The sequence below is a fragment of the Nuphar pumila genome, chromosome 13 (genome assembly GCF_984573655.1).
Source record: "Nuphar pumila chromosome 13, dmNupPumi1.hap1.1, whole genome shotgun sequence".
Taxonomy (NCBI): domain Eukaryota; kingdom Viridiplantae; phylum Streptophyta; class Magnoliopsida; order Nymphaeales; family Nymphaeaceae; genus Nuphar; species Nuphar pumila.
The window spans coordinates 57,206,007-57,221,161 of NC_143261.1; the positions used below are offsets into that span (position 1 = coordinate 57,206,007).

The 15,155-nt window shown below is 33.3% G+C and overlaps 1 protein-coding gene and 1 long non-coding RNA gene across 2 annotated transcripts in view; both read left to right on the forward strand.

The window, feature by feature from the left end:
• The window catches only part of LOC149818459 (uncharacterized), a 395,444-nt gene that overhangs the window by 75,406 nt on the left and 304,883 nt on the right, over positions 1-15,155 (forward strand). The window lies entirely within an intron of this gene.
• Positions 11,730-13,470, forward strand: LOC149818461 (uncharacterized). Its single transcript, XR_016427358.1, has 3 exons — positions 11,730-11,808; positions 11,880-11,971; positions 13,446-13,470. It is a non-coding gene; the product is annotated as an uncharacterized LOC149818461 (long non-coding RNA).

A 15,155-nucleotide genomic window follows, 5' to 3' on the forward strand; every position in this document is an offset into this window, starting at 1 on the left:
ATTTATGACCGTTGGGGCTCCCAACGACTAGATGGGAGCCCCCTTGTGGTCCATTCTTCTTGGCCTCCTCCTCTATAAATAGAGGAGGCTTTCTCTTGTATGGTATCGGGTTTTTCACCCTCTTCTTTCTTTCTTCAATAATATCCAACTTATGACTTTAAGTCATTTTTCCTTTAGTTGGTTTTTTGTATACACTTTTAGTGTTTGTGTTCTTGGCTCTTGAGATCACTCTTAAGGAGTGGTTTGCTTTATCGGTGCTTCCGCCCCTCTTCATTACAATCTCAACTAAGAGTCGTTGGACCCCCAATGGTCACAAATGTGACCGTTGGGGGCCCAACGAGTCCTTGTTGGGCCTCCCAATGCACTCTCTCTCTCTCACTCTTTTCTCACTCACTCTCTCACTCCTTTGCTTATAAATAGAGGGGTAATCCCCTATGTAACTTATGGCTTTTCAATCCCTCATTCAATAAAGTTCATATTTTTTATGTGTTGCCTCTTTGAAGGCTTCTTGTGTTGTCCTTTAGTGGACTATTTCTATATTCTCCATTGTGGGTTTGGGTTTGTCCATTCATTGGACCGTGTGAATGCATTAAGAATTTTTGTTATACCTTTCTGCATACTTTCTTACCTGGTATCAGAGCTCGGTTATAATCAAGCTAGTCCATCGGTGCATCAGGAAGCGTGATATTCAAAAATTCAAAAAAATGGTGAAGTATTTGTTACCTCTTTTCTTTCTCTACGTTTTGGTGAAGTGTTTGTTATCTCTTATCTCTCTTCCTTCTACTCGGAATTACTTGGCATGTATTCTTACACTTTTCAAGTATTTAGCCCATGCATTACACATGAGAAAAACACTTGTTTTTTCTTTACCATTGTATATATATATATATAGATATATATATGTAAACATATATACATATATATATATATATTTTACGTGATTAAAATAAAAATGAAATGTATGTTTTTTTTAAGTTCTAAAATAGTATTTTAACCATCATTGAACTTGTTTTAAGGAAACTAGATATATGTATTAGGTTTGAATCTTGAAGCCTTTTTGAAAATAACTCTAATATATATATATATACATATGTATATATATATATACATATGTATATATATATATATGTATATATATAACCATGAATTATTAATTCTAGATGTTTCGTCAATCATTGTCTTATCTTAATGATTTGATAATGATGTCTTATTTTATAAAATATAAACTTGTATTTCACACACACACACACACACACATATATATATATATATATATGATAATCGTCAAATACAATTTATATTTCATCCTTGATAGTCATGCGTGTTCATGTTTAAAACTTTTTTGACCCATTACATGCTTAAAATGTAAACTTTTATATAAATCCTATCACTTGCATTTATTTGGTTGTAAACATGTCTTTTGTATAAGATATGTGGCCTTAATTATTGCATGAGTTTTTTCCCTCTATGAGAATATATGCACATCCATAAAATGATGTGACCTTAATTAGTTCTATATTTCTTTTATTTAAATCTCTTTAATGATATTAATTGTCTCATAATCATGTTGTGAGCAAAATCTAAATAGTATTTTTCGATATCATTTACATTATTTTTAGAATCATTGGATTCCTTGCATATGATATACCTTATTGCATTTATCTCTTGATTGATGTACTCATGAACTCTTTTTGAAGAATTGCTTATAATAAGCATGATTCTTATTAAAACTTACTTTTTTGTGTGGGTTCATTCCACTTTAGTGAGATATATTTTCTCTCTTTGGTGTGTGCACTCTTTTGAGTACTTCAGTTCTTGTGAGTGTGTTGAATGAATCTTTGTGTTCATTGAGAAAGATCTCTTGTGAGCTTCTTTTTGAAATTCTGTTTGGGGTTCTTAAAAATTGATTAGTTATGAAGTTTTGTCCCACTTGAATGAAATTCATTCCTCTTTTATATTTTGCTTTCTCTTTATTGTTCTTATGTGTGAACCAGAGTTACCGAAAGCGCCTAGGTATATGGGGAAGCGTGCTTACCCGATACGTGCTTCGAAAGCGCGAAACATCGCGCTTCCTAAACACGTGGGGAAGCGTCTCTCTTTTTTGGGAAGCGCGCTTCCCTTTTATAGGAAGCACGTTTCCCTTTTATGGGAAACATGCTTCCCATTTATGAGAAGCACACTTCCCCCATGCTTCTCCATTTTTTTTATTTTTTTCGCTTCCCCTCGCTTCCGGTTCGCTTCCTAGGTCGCTTCCGGTTCGCTTCCTAGGTCGCTTTTGAGACGGTTCGTAATTTTCTTCTAAGTGGTCCCCCGCTTCCTAAATTTTTGAAAGTGCCTCGCTTCCCGCTCCTGCTTCCTCGACTGGTAACTCTGGTGTGAACCGTAGTGGTTCGTGTGAGAAAGCTTTGTATGTGAACCTATATGGTTCTTGTGAGAGATCATTTGTGAAGAATCTTCTTGTTTGTAAATTCTATCTTCTTACATTGCCAAAATTATCATAAGAAAATTTTTGGAACTTTATATGTTCCAATCAGTTCTTTTTATAAACTAGATCAAGTTAGATGTTTATAACTTGCTTATATTAACAATACTTATAATTACGTGAGCATATAAGTTCAAGTTTTTCTATCTACCATTTTTTGATTTGAAACCATGTTTTTTTCAAATCGGTACTTTGTTTGGAAAATAACTTCCATAAATATTTGTTGCCTTATGGCATTTGTATAGCCCATCACAAACTTTAGATAATGAATCAATCTTCTTGGCCTTGTTATTATTGAATCAGAGATGTTTGTTGAGGTGAGTTATGTGCACCTTGTGTTATGTCATTTTAGATTGTCACCTTGTAGTTTGACTCTAAATGACATGTTATGTGATCTCTGATTATGAGTGTGTCACTCGTTTGTTTTTGGCCATTGATTTTATTATGGATGCTCTTAATTATGTATACCTGTGATGGATGTCTAAGGTTTGAAACCATAGTGTTTCAAGGTTTATTGAAAAATTGTATCCTTCTTGTTAAATGTTTTTCATTACAAGCCTTCTTGCCTCAAGTGTCTTCTCCTTTTATGCCTCTTATCTAAGTGTCATCATATGTAGACAAGAAATATTGTTCCTACCTTCGTATGTGTTGTTAGCCTATTGTTGGCTTTGTTCTCTTGATCTAGTAGCTTAACACACTTGTTTTGAGCGTCATTATATGTAGACAAGGCTTGTTGTTTCACACCATTGTGTGTGATGTTAGCCCATTGTTGGCTTTTGTGTCCTTGTTCTAGTCGCTGATACACTCATTTCAAGTGTCATTTTATTTAGACAAGAGATGTGTTGTCACACCTTCGTGTGTGTTTTAGCCCATGGTTGACTTTTTACTCTTGTTCTAGTAGCTGAATATACTTGATTTAGAGTGTCATTATATTTAGACAAGAGATGTTTATTCATATTTTTATGTGTGATTTTAGCCTATGGTTGGCTTTTGTACTCTTGTTCTAGTCGCTGATACACTCATTTCAAGTATTATTATATGTAGACAAGAGGTGTTTATACACACCTTTGTATGTGTCTTTGGCCTTTAGTGGCATTATGTTTATGTTCTTGTTCTAGTTGCTTATAAAGACTAATGAAGCGGTTGCTTGTAGTGGATGAACTATTGTTGAAATTTGCAAAATTTCATTCTTAATTTGTTTTTGATCTGCATATATCGTATGAGATTTTCTTCTAAATGAGTTTCTCCTTACTACTTGCAAAGAAAAATATTTATCGATAAAAAGATCATATCATTGATATGCATATTTGAAAATCAAGTTTACATTTTGGCATTTACTCTATAAGGAATTCAGGTACTTTGCATATTAAGTGTTTATGGTTTTCGGCCACCTAGTGAGCTTTTGTATTTGCAAATATTTGAGTGAGAAATTTCTCAATGAGTAAGGTTCTCTACGCAAATAACATTCATTCTTGACTCTTGGGTAGATGTCTTTATTATACTTAATTAAATCATGTTCTTGCAAGTTCACACATGATATTTGTTGGCATAAGACTTCTTCTCTCTAAGATGTGTGAGAAATCATTAACTCATCTTTTGTTGATAAAATGTCTCCCTATTATTGAATTGAGTATGTTAAACATGCTCTTATACACATTCCTTTGGGAGCAATTAGTTCTTGTGTGAACATTGTCTTCTTAAAGATATTTCTAATACATGAAACTTTTCTAAAAGAGTCTTGATTTTAATACAAATCTCATATTTTGTGTGTCTTCGTGCACTTGTGAGTTTTTTTCGTGTTCTTTTGTGCACACATTTCTTACTTCCAAGTATTGATAAATTCCTTTGTGAGTATTTATTGGGCCTTTGTGCACGTATCTTTCTTCAAGAACATAGTGAGTTTTATCAATATTGTATTTAAGATTAATTTATTTTTGCATTAAAATACATGAAATATCTTTTGAATCGTTGTTTCTTTTTATGAATCATATGTTCTTCTTGATCAATGTTATGGTCTCTTGATTTATTTTATTTGATATGTTTTATTTGATTGAGATACAAAGATACTTTTTACTTGGAGCTTTTTGGCTTGTTCTATAGGATCTTCAAGATGAGATGGAAGAAGTACCTATGATACATCATGGAAGGAGCTTGAGGATGATCATTAAAGACAGTTAAAGGCTGACATTTGTAAAGTTCTTTCATGTGCTATAAAGATGACTTCCATTGAAGACTTTTGAACACTTGGCATTCTCCTTTTGTATCTTCAAACTTTTCGTTATCCCCACGTAAAGTTTGAGGGGGGGTGTTAAAATATATGTAATCATGTATATATATATATCCTTTATCAAGTAAAAAGAAAAATAAAATAAAAAATAAGAAAAGAGAAAAGAGAAAAGAGAAAAGAAATAAAAGAAAAGTAAAAAGACTGAAATGCCCCTATTGGGCAGAATTACAAAAATACCCTTTATCAGGTATGAGTACCTGTTGGGCCTCCCAATGCACTCTCTCTCTCACTCTTTTCTCGCTCACTCTCTCACTCCTTTGCTTATAAATAGAGGAGTAATCTCCTATGTAACTTATGGCTTTTCAAGCCCTCATTCAATAAAGTTCATATTTTTTATGTGTTGTTTCTTTGAAGGCTTCTTGTGTTGTCCCTTGGTGGACTATTTCTATATTCTCCATTGTGGGTTTGGGTTTGTCCATTCATTGGACCGTGTGAATGCATTAAGCATTCTTGTTATACCTTTCCGCATACTTTCTTACAATATATATATATATATATATATATATATATATATTGTAACCTACGTCACATGGGTGCGGGTGCGGGGATTCGGCACTTCCAAAAAACCCGGGTGCGGGGGTGCGGCAGGGGCAAAAATGTAAATATATATATATATATATATATATATATATATATATATATATATATATATATATATATATATATATATATATATATATATATATATATATATATATATATATATATATATATATATATATATATATATATATATATATATATATATATATATATATATATAAAGGGGGTCGGCGGGTTTTTTCAAATTTCACAGCTGTCAGCTGACAGACAGCTGCTGCAGCTGACAGACAGCTGCTGTCAGCATATTTTTTTTTTTTTAAAAAATTCGCAGCCCATTTGGGCAAATTTAAAAAAAAAAAAAATCCAAAAAATAAAATGGACCTAAATGATCCTGGGTGCGGTCAACGCACTCAGGATCGGGTTGACCGCACCCGGTGCTGCACCCGCACCCGCACCCGCGTCGAGTCCCGTCGACGTGGGTGCTGCACCCTGCTAGCCGAATCTCTGTGACATAGATTGTAACAGTTTGCCTAATAGAGGCATTTTTGTCTTTTTGTATGTAATTATAGTTGTTTATTAGAAACAACTATCTTTCATTTTCTTTTTTTTATTTCTATTTTATCATGTCATTGGGGCCTCACTCCATAGAGTCGTTGGGGGCTCTAATGGTCATAAATATGACCATTGGGAGCTCTCCAATGACTGTACGAAAGAGCTCCCAATGGTATCCCTCTTATATTTGTATATAAATAGGGGAGTGTTTTCCCTAAATTTTTTCATGGCTTTCCAAGCACATTTTTCAATAATATTCTATTTTAATTGGCTCTTTGTATTGTCCCTTAGTGTACTTTTGTCTATGTACTTTTGTGCTTGTTTATCTTCTTTGTAATTTTCTACTCTTAGACTTATATGTGCTTTTGCACTTTGCTTTTGTAATTCCTAATACTTTATTACATGGTATAAAAGCTCATTGGGTTCTCTTGATCTTGGAGGTCTTACTTGTGGTGATTGAAGATCGTGACAAAGGTGCATGTCCTTTTCTTTATCTATCTCTTTTGCGTCATGGAACATGAATCAAGAGTGAAGCTTTCTTTCAAATTCAATGAATCCAACTACTTGATGTGGGCTTCGGCCATGGAAAATCATCTTAAAGGGAAGAAACTTTGGGGTGTTGTGATGTGAACTTCTCTTGAACCATAGTTAAAGCTCACCAAGGTCGAAGGTATTCAAAAAGCTCTTATTGGAGATGATCGTTTTAAAGCCATCAATGAACATCAAATAAAGGTAGAGGATTTGGAAAACAACCATACCAAAATTTTGGCATGGTTTATGAATAATGTTGACATAAAAATATGTGCCAACATTGCTAAATTTAGAAGAGCCATTGAAGTTTGATTCTTTCTTAAGAGTATGTATACTCAAAAGGATCTTGCTAGACAATATTTTTGTCAAGACAATATTAGATCCACTAAGCAAGGGGACATGTATTTTCGGGATTCTTTTAGTATTTTGTCTCCTCTTTGGGATTAATTAGCACTTCTTGAGTCTAAATGGGTGGCTCTCGAAGATGTTGAGGTTAGAAGAAAGCTAATTAAAGAGGAACAATTTTTTCAATTTCTTCATGGTCTAAGACTGGAATTTGAACAAGTGACTCTTCTTCATAGAATCAAAGTTGTCTCTCGAAGATGCACTTGCCGAGGTATGTCAAAAAGAAACTCGTCTTGGCATGACCAATAAAAATGATGATGTTTTGATCATTATTAAGCTAGGTTCCAATGTAAGGGCCTATAAGCTCCCCACTTTGTAAAACAAAATAACTATAATAATGGGTCCAACTATAATAGTAGATATAGAAAGGGTTCTATTTGTCACTATTGTAATGAATCGGGACACATTAGACTGGTATGCCCAAAGCTTAAAGGAAAAATCACTTTCGTTGGAGAAATCACACTTAAGAAAGAAGCAAGCAAAAATGGAGGAAATATTAAAGACACACTTAACCAAATATTGAAGGCGCTTCAACAACTTCTCAAATCATCTTCTACTTTAGGTGCTGCTATTGCGTCTTCTTCGTCTCCTCCAAGTATATGGATTCTAGATTCAGGTGCTTCTTTTCATATGACACATCATAAGAATGCCCTTTTCGAAGTTTGCACTAATTCTACTTCATCTTATGTTTCAATGGCCGATGAAACCTCTTTAAAAATAAATAGTATTGGAACACTTGACTTAAAAATTTCTCAAAAAAATTTTGTTTCAAGAACAAGGGTGATTCCAAAATTAAATTTAAATATTTTTTTTGGTCTCTCAAATTTTCAATCGTGGTTGCAAAATTTATTTCTCATCTAAAGATTACACCGTGCAGGATCTCCAGTTAGGGAAGCTGATTGGGCAAGGCCATATGAGAAACGATCTTTACTTTATGGATTTTTTATCCCTTCCATTCATGTTATTTTGTAATTTTATAAATGACAAAAATATTGATACTTGGCATAAAAGACTTGGGCATCTTAATTTTTCAAAGATGACTCTTTTTCTTTTTTGGAAAATATATGTAATGAAAAATATATATCTTGTAAAGATTACATTTTTGAAAAAATGAAAATCATTCCCTTTCCTCGTAGAACCTTTATTTCTACTCGGCCTTTTGAATTAGTGCATTCAGATGTATAAGATCCTTCAACCGTCATATAAAAAAAAGGTTACTCTTATTATGTTATTTTTGTTGATGATTTTATTAGATACCCATGGATTTATTTTCTGAATCATAAATCCAATGTGTTCTCCTTTTTTAAGAAATTTCATATAATGGTTAAAAATCAATTTTTAGCAACCTTCTATTCTTAGATCAGATTCGAGAGGGGAGTACATGTCAAATATTTTTCAAAACTACTTGAAACAAAATAAAATTTGTCATCAGAGATCTTGTCTTAGAACTCTGCTACAAAATGGATTAGCAGAAAGAAAACAGACATATAATCAAAACCACTAGGACTCTTTTAATTTCAAGAGATATTCCTAAAAAAATTTGGGCCGAAATTGTTTTAACCTCAAGATACGTAATAAATAGAATTCCTTTGTTTTCGTTGCAAAATGTTTCTCCATTTGAAAAACTTTTTAAAATGACTGATGATTTTAAAAGACTAAAAATTTTTAGTTGTAAGTGTTATGTGCTTACTCATAAAAATAATAAACTATCCTCAAAAGCCATTGAATGTGCTTTTTTGGGCTATAGAGAAAATAAAAAAAGTATCGATGTTTTGATTCAATAAATAACAAACTCTATGTTTCAAAATATGTACCCTTTCTTGAAAATGAAAATGAGTTTGATAGCAAAGAACATAAATAAGAATTTGATTACTCATTTGTATTTGATCTATTGCCAAGAGATGATAAGTTTAACTCTGTTGAGGTATTTAATTCTTTTGACAATAACTGTAGTGTTGAACATCTGATTGTTGATAGACATCAACATGAAAGTTTGAATGAAAATATATCAAATGATATGCATGTGTATACTAGACGGGGTTAAGGTAATCACTCATGTGCCCTTGGCAGGTTCTCTTAAAATATACCTTTAGATGAATCTTAACTTAAGAGATCAAATTGAATCTCTAGTGCTCCAAGTAGATTTGTATCATATGACTCATTTTCTTTAAACTTTAGAGCATGTTTAATAATTATTCACTCTTATTATGAATCATCTCAATATAATGATGCTAAACAATACCCTCATTGGAATGAAACAATGGAAATATAACTTAATACTCTTAGAAAAGCCAACACATGAGAAATAGTTGATCCTCCTTTAGACAAGAAACCTATAGGACGTAGATGAGTATTTAAAGTCAAAACCAAAAGTGACGAATCACTAGAAAGATATAAAGCAAGGTTAGTCGTCAAAGGGTATGCCCAAGAATATGTAATAGATTATGAGGAAACCTTTGCTCCCGTGGCAAAAATTATTAGTGTTCGAGCTCTCATTGTCATTGTCTCTATTAAAAAATGGTCTACTTTCCAATTAAATATTAAAAATGTCTTATTAAATGGAGATCTTTAGTGAGAAAGTTTACATGGAACCCCCTCCAGGGGTTAGTTTAAATAAAAAAAAATTAAAACTTTAAAAGGCCTTGTATGGTCTTAAACAAGCTCCTAAGGATTGGTATGATAAATTTAGTAATGTTTTGATTAATTTAGGATTTATCTCTTGTTATATTGACACTACTCTCTTTGTCAAGAAAACAAATATTACAATTGTGATTCTTTTTTTATATGTTGATAATATGATCATCACAGGAAATGACAAAGAAGGTGTTATTGAAATTAAATCAATTTTAAAGAAAACTTTTGATATGTCTGACTTGGTTTTTTTGAGATACTTTTTAGGAATTGAGGTTGCCTATTCTCTCAGAGGATATATTCTCTCTCAAATAAAATTAGCTGCTAACATATGTGCTAGGTCAAAAGTTTTCGATAAAAAAGGTGGAAACCTCAAAAGTCATAAATACAAAATTAAGACTTGAAGATAGTGTATCGCTTGAAGATTCTATTTCATATTATCAATTGATTGGATCTCTCACTTATCTCTCTATCACCCAACCTAATATCACTCATGTGTTCATGCAGCAAGTCAGTTTCAACATGCCCCTACCACATTGCACATGGCAGCAATTATGAGGATTGTGTGATACATTAAAAACACCGTTTCAAAAGAGCTTTTTTTTTGTCCTCTTCATCATCTTTAGATCTAATTATCCGGGGTGGTAACCTAAATGATAGGTTTTTGTATTTTTTAAAGAGATTCGTTGATCTATTGGAGGTGTAAGAAACGACAAAAAATATCTTTATCTTCAGCTGAAGCCGAATATCAGGTAATGACTATGACAACAATGGAGCTTGTGTAGCTTAAAAGTCTTCTCAGTGATATGGAAATCATCATCTCAACACCTTCGAAGAGTGTTATGACAATAAGAGTGTAATCTACATTGCGAGCAACCATACCTTCCATGAGCGAATCAAACATATTAAGATGGATTGTCACTATGTTTGTGATGAATATCTAAGAGGAACTATTACGTTGCCGTACCAGTTGACAAATTTCTTCATCAAAGCTCTTTCCGCTCCTCGATTTCTCTTTCTCAGCAAACTTTCGATCATTTTCTCGTAAAGTTTGAAGGGGAGTGTATATATATATATATATATATAAACAGTTTGCCCAATAAGGGCATTTTTGTCTTTTTGTATGTAATTATAGTTGTTTATTAGAAACAACTATTTTTTCATTTTCTTATTTTTGTCTTCATTTTCTTTTTTTATTTCTATTTTATCATGTCATTGGGCCCCGCTCTATAGAGTCGATAGGGGCCCCAACAGTAAAAAAATATGACCGAGGGAGCTCCCCAACGTCTCTATGAAAGGGAGCTCCCAATGGTCTCCCTCTTGTATTTGTATATAAATAGGGGAGTGTTCCCCCTATATTTTTTCATGGCTTCCCAAAGCACATTTTCAATAATATTTTATTTTTAATTGACTCTTTGTATTGTCCTTTAGTGGACTTTTGTCTATGCACTTTTGTGCTTGTCTATCTTCTTTGTAATTGTCCACTTATGTGCTTTTGCACTTTGCTTTTGTAATTCCACATACTTCATTACAACCGCTTGCATCAGCTTGCACACAGGCACATGACTGGTTTTGATCTTGAGATGTGGGATTAGCATCACTCCTCAATCCCACTCCGCTGGCCAAATGCACACTCTGCTGCAGGGCCAGCTCCCAGCATCTTACCCAAAATCATTTTAAGTATTTGTTGCTGATAAAATTAAAACAAATCCCTTTTGGTGTTTGTGATATGCACTTACACTTCAGCTATCTGCGACATTTCCTAGACTGGACCAGATTCCATGCAACACCCAAAATAATGTCCAAATGAAAGTAGTAGGATGATTTTTGAAACATCCTCTGTTGTGCTCTTTGTGACCAATGTTAAACTAATTGATGAAATAAGGAAAAGAAAATTAAACTAAAACATAGTCTTGGTTTTTAGTTGACATCAGTGAATATTTTAGGACTGTTTCATATTGTAGTATATAATGGTATTCTACACATGCAAACTTTGTAAGCAGGATGCACTAGTAGTGGATTTCGTGATGAACATATCATCTTCACATATTTTTTTTTGTATTAATATCATGCTCTTGAAGTTTCTGGATATCATAATCTGACATCAAATATTCATGAAAAGAGATGATGTCTGCTTTTTTCTTTTTCATTCAAGCTTAAATTACGGGAGAGTATGAAAATGAGCTTTTCTTGTAATTAAAGACTTTCCATCTTCTGCGCTCTTCAGCATTCAAGTATCAAATTAATTTGGCAATTCTCTCACCTTTTTCTTTTTCCTATGATATAGGTTGAGCAAAACATAGAATTTGTACAGAAAAAAAGGGATGAGATTGCTTTTTCTCCAAATGACCAAGCATCACTTGAATCTTTTCTCCAGGTGTGCTAGTGTTTCTCTTTTCTTTGTGTTTACTAGCCATCTTCTCTCACCAACTGTTCTAATATCTCTAGGATGAAAAGAGAAAAGGGAGTGCTCCTTTCCATAAGTATCATGCAAGGATTGTTGAGGGATCTCTTTCTAAAAAAGCTGAGAAGAAATCAAGGTAATAGATGGATTTTTGTTAGAAATCTCCAATAATTAATTAATTCTCTGCTTGGCTCACAAAGGCTTCAATATAATCACAAAACGATATATACCCGAAAAAAATGCGATATTTTAAAAATACTGCTAAAACCCTCATGATTTTTTGTAAGATTTTGAAATATACAAAAAAATCATGCCGCTTCTTTTGATGGTGTGAACTTTTTTTTTGTCAGCAATCATTCAATGCTGAGCTGAGCTGGCATTGAATGGCGCATGTCAGGCAGCATTGAATGCTGACTACCGATGGCAATGGCTTTTCACTAAATGAAGGGGAGGCACCCTCGTTTTATATAGCAGCTGAGAGGGCCTTCCCTCCCCTACACATTTGGTATGGTACTATTCAAGTAGCGGATTAGACTCTAAACAACTTATGCATATTTTTTTAAAGGGAAACTGTGTTATATGTTGCGTATCATTTAAACTTTCTTCACCCCATTGCTGAAACTACCTTATATTATATGGTATTTTGTAAATGCCCTTCACCCCATTGCTCAAAGTAACCTATGTTGTATAGTATTTTTGTAAACGCCCCTTACCTCATTTTCAAAATCTCTCACTCTCTCTCTCTCTCTATATATATTTATATATATATATAAGGTGCTCCCAGAGCACCTACTCTCACCTAATAGAAGCTTCAAATTTCAGAATCTGAGTGCTTTTTTCGTTGATCAGACCCTATAGATATGATCTACAACTTTGCTTTCTAGTAGGAGGGAGTAGGTGTTCCCGGAGCATTACTCTATATTAATAATGATAGGGTGTTCCCCGATCACCTACTGCCACCTAGTAGAAGCTTCAAATTTTCAAAATCTGAGTGCTTTTTTCGTTGATCAGACCCTATAGATATGATCTACAGTTTTTATTTAGTGGAAAAAAATGTTTGGATCATGTGATTATGTCATACATGTAGTTTTTTTTAAGATCTTCAAAAATCAATGGCTCACAAGGTACCAAACTTTTATGACTAAAAAAGCCTATTTTGAACATGATCCAAAACATGATTCCTATTAAATACATTGTTTTAAGTACATCTATAAGATCTGATTGAGAAGATGCAACCTACAAATATGATTTCTAGTAGGTGCTGCGGGAGCACCCTAGGATTGCTCTATATTAGTAATGAATGTATAAATTTTCAACTTACAGAGATTTTCCTGAGGAAAACTCACTTTTTTAACCTGAGAATGAGATTTGTAACTGTGATACCCAAGGTGTGCATCCCTTGCTTTAAGCCCAAGCATCAAGCTCCCTGGAGGGATTTTATGTGCTTGGGAGTGGGCCATACGGCAGAGCATCAATCTCTACCGAGCCCCACCACCTGAACTGGGGTTTCCTCTCAAAAAATATAAAAAAAGGCAATTCTCTGCCTGCCAACTAGAATTTTTGCTGAATAAATTCATCTTACTCTGGTGGTTGTCAACTTGGTATTGCAGCATTTTGGAAGAGCCGGCTTCAAATTCTATTAAAGTTACAGAGCTTGTAAGTGGAATGAAAAGGTCAGGCAAAGGGAAAAGAAACTTGAATTTAAATTCTCCGAGTAAGAAGAAGAAACATAGAATATGAGTGTGCATTCCGTATAACTTTTTAACCGTCGTGTTTTTCATTATTGTTTAATATTGAATGATAATAACTGGATTAGTTTTATTTAGTTTTAGTCATCTAAATTTTGTACATGCTGACGAAGTTTTTGAGGGCTTATATGATGAAATAATTCCACTGGAGATCCGGATAAACGACAATTCATTGAAAGGTTTAGTGCATGCTTGATATTGACTGATCTAATTTATCAAGATATCTGTGCATGAGCAAGTGACTTTTTAAATGTTGTTGTTTCCAATTAGGAGATTCAATTCATATCAGCCAATTCACATCGATTTTAACATAAGGATATGTACTTCATGCAAGATTGATTGGCCTAGTTGTTTCCTCTCATTTGATCGTTTGACTAGTCACCTCCTCTGTAGATGTTTTTAGGTTTTTTAGTATTGTTTAGACCATTTAATTTCCTTTTTAGGCCGTAGATGCCATTTGACTCAATTATTGGCTGTTGGGATCGTGTCTATAATAACTGAAGCCTATCTTTTATTCCTGTTATCCATCTCTCTCTTTCTCTCTATCATTTTTTAACCTAGTGTGAGTCCCTTTCATTTTATTAAAGGTGCTATCTAAAGTGATTTGTGCCAGGCAGTTTAGTTGGACAACACGTTGTAGATTAGACTCCATGAGCAGGCCAAGCTCAGTTGTATCCTCAAAGCCAAATTGTGTAAAGTTCATTGCACCAAATAATTATCAGAAGTTGGGCAATTTTCACTTTATAATTCTGGTCAATGTGTTGTATAATTAACACAATTGCTTCCTTGTTTGGGGTTGGTGACGGGGTTTCAACTGCTTTCTACTACCATGTTTTTTTTTTGTTTATAATTATTCATTATGAACTCCTTATATACATAAAAGATATAAGACATTGGAATAATTAATTAAAAAAGATTGTAAATACAAAGAAAGAATTCATAAAACAACTTCTAATAAATACAGATTTTGTAAACCATCTGTACTCTAATATAATGTTATTTGTGCTTTCGCCAGTTGTGGCCAATTTCATAAAAAATGATTGCACTTGTATTACCCAACATTTTTGTGTTCTGTTTTTTGTTTCTTCTTAAGGTATCTTGTTTTAGGATGCGCTTTAGGTGGTAAGACTGGAATAAGGTTTGGAGGAGTGATGTGAGATATTATCCGTCATTAGAAAAAATGAATAAGTATTATATGCAGCTTGATACGATTTAATAGTGTAGAACTTATCGTAGTAATCTTCTGATAACTTGTCTTCGTACAAAATGCACGTGATTATATGTTTGCACAAAATCTCGCTAACCTGTTACTCTCTACAAGAGCATGTTTATTTTTTAAGATAAACATTGCAATTGTGAGAGTGATTGTAGGCTTTGTATCGACGATGAAGGCAATGCACTACTTGAACACATAGATTTCGTGCTTCTTTCTTACCATCGTCCAACTTTTTTTTACTTTAGGCACCACACATGTTATGGGTATTATTCTTTTGGTTTTCAAAAAGTTTCATCATCATGAGATAAAGTTTTTCAATAAGAGGATTTAGTGACTTGTCATGTATTGTGAGAATC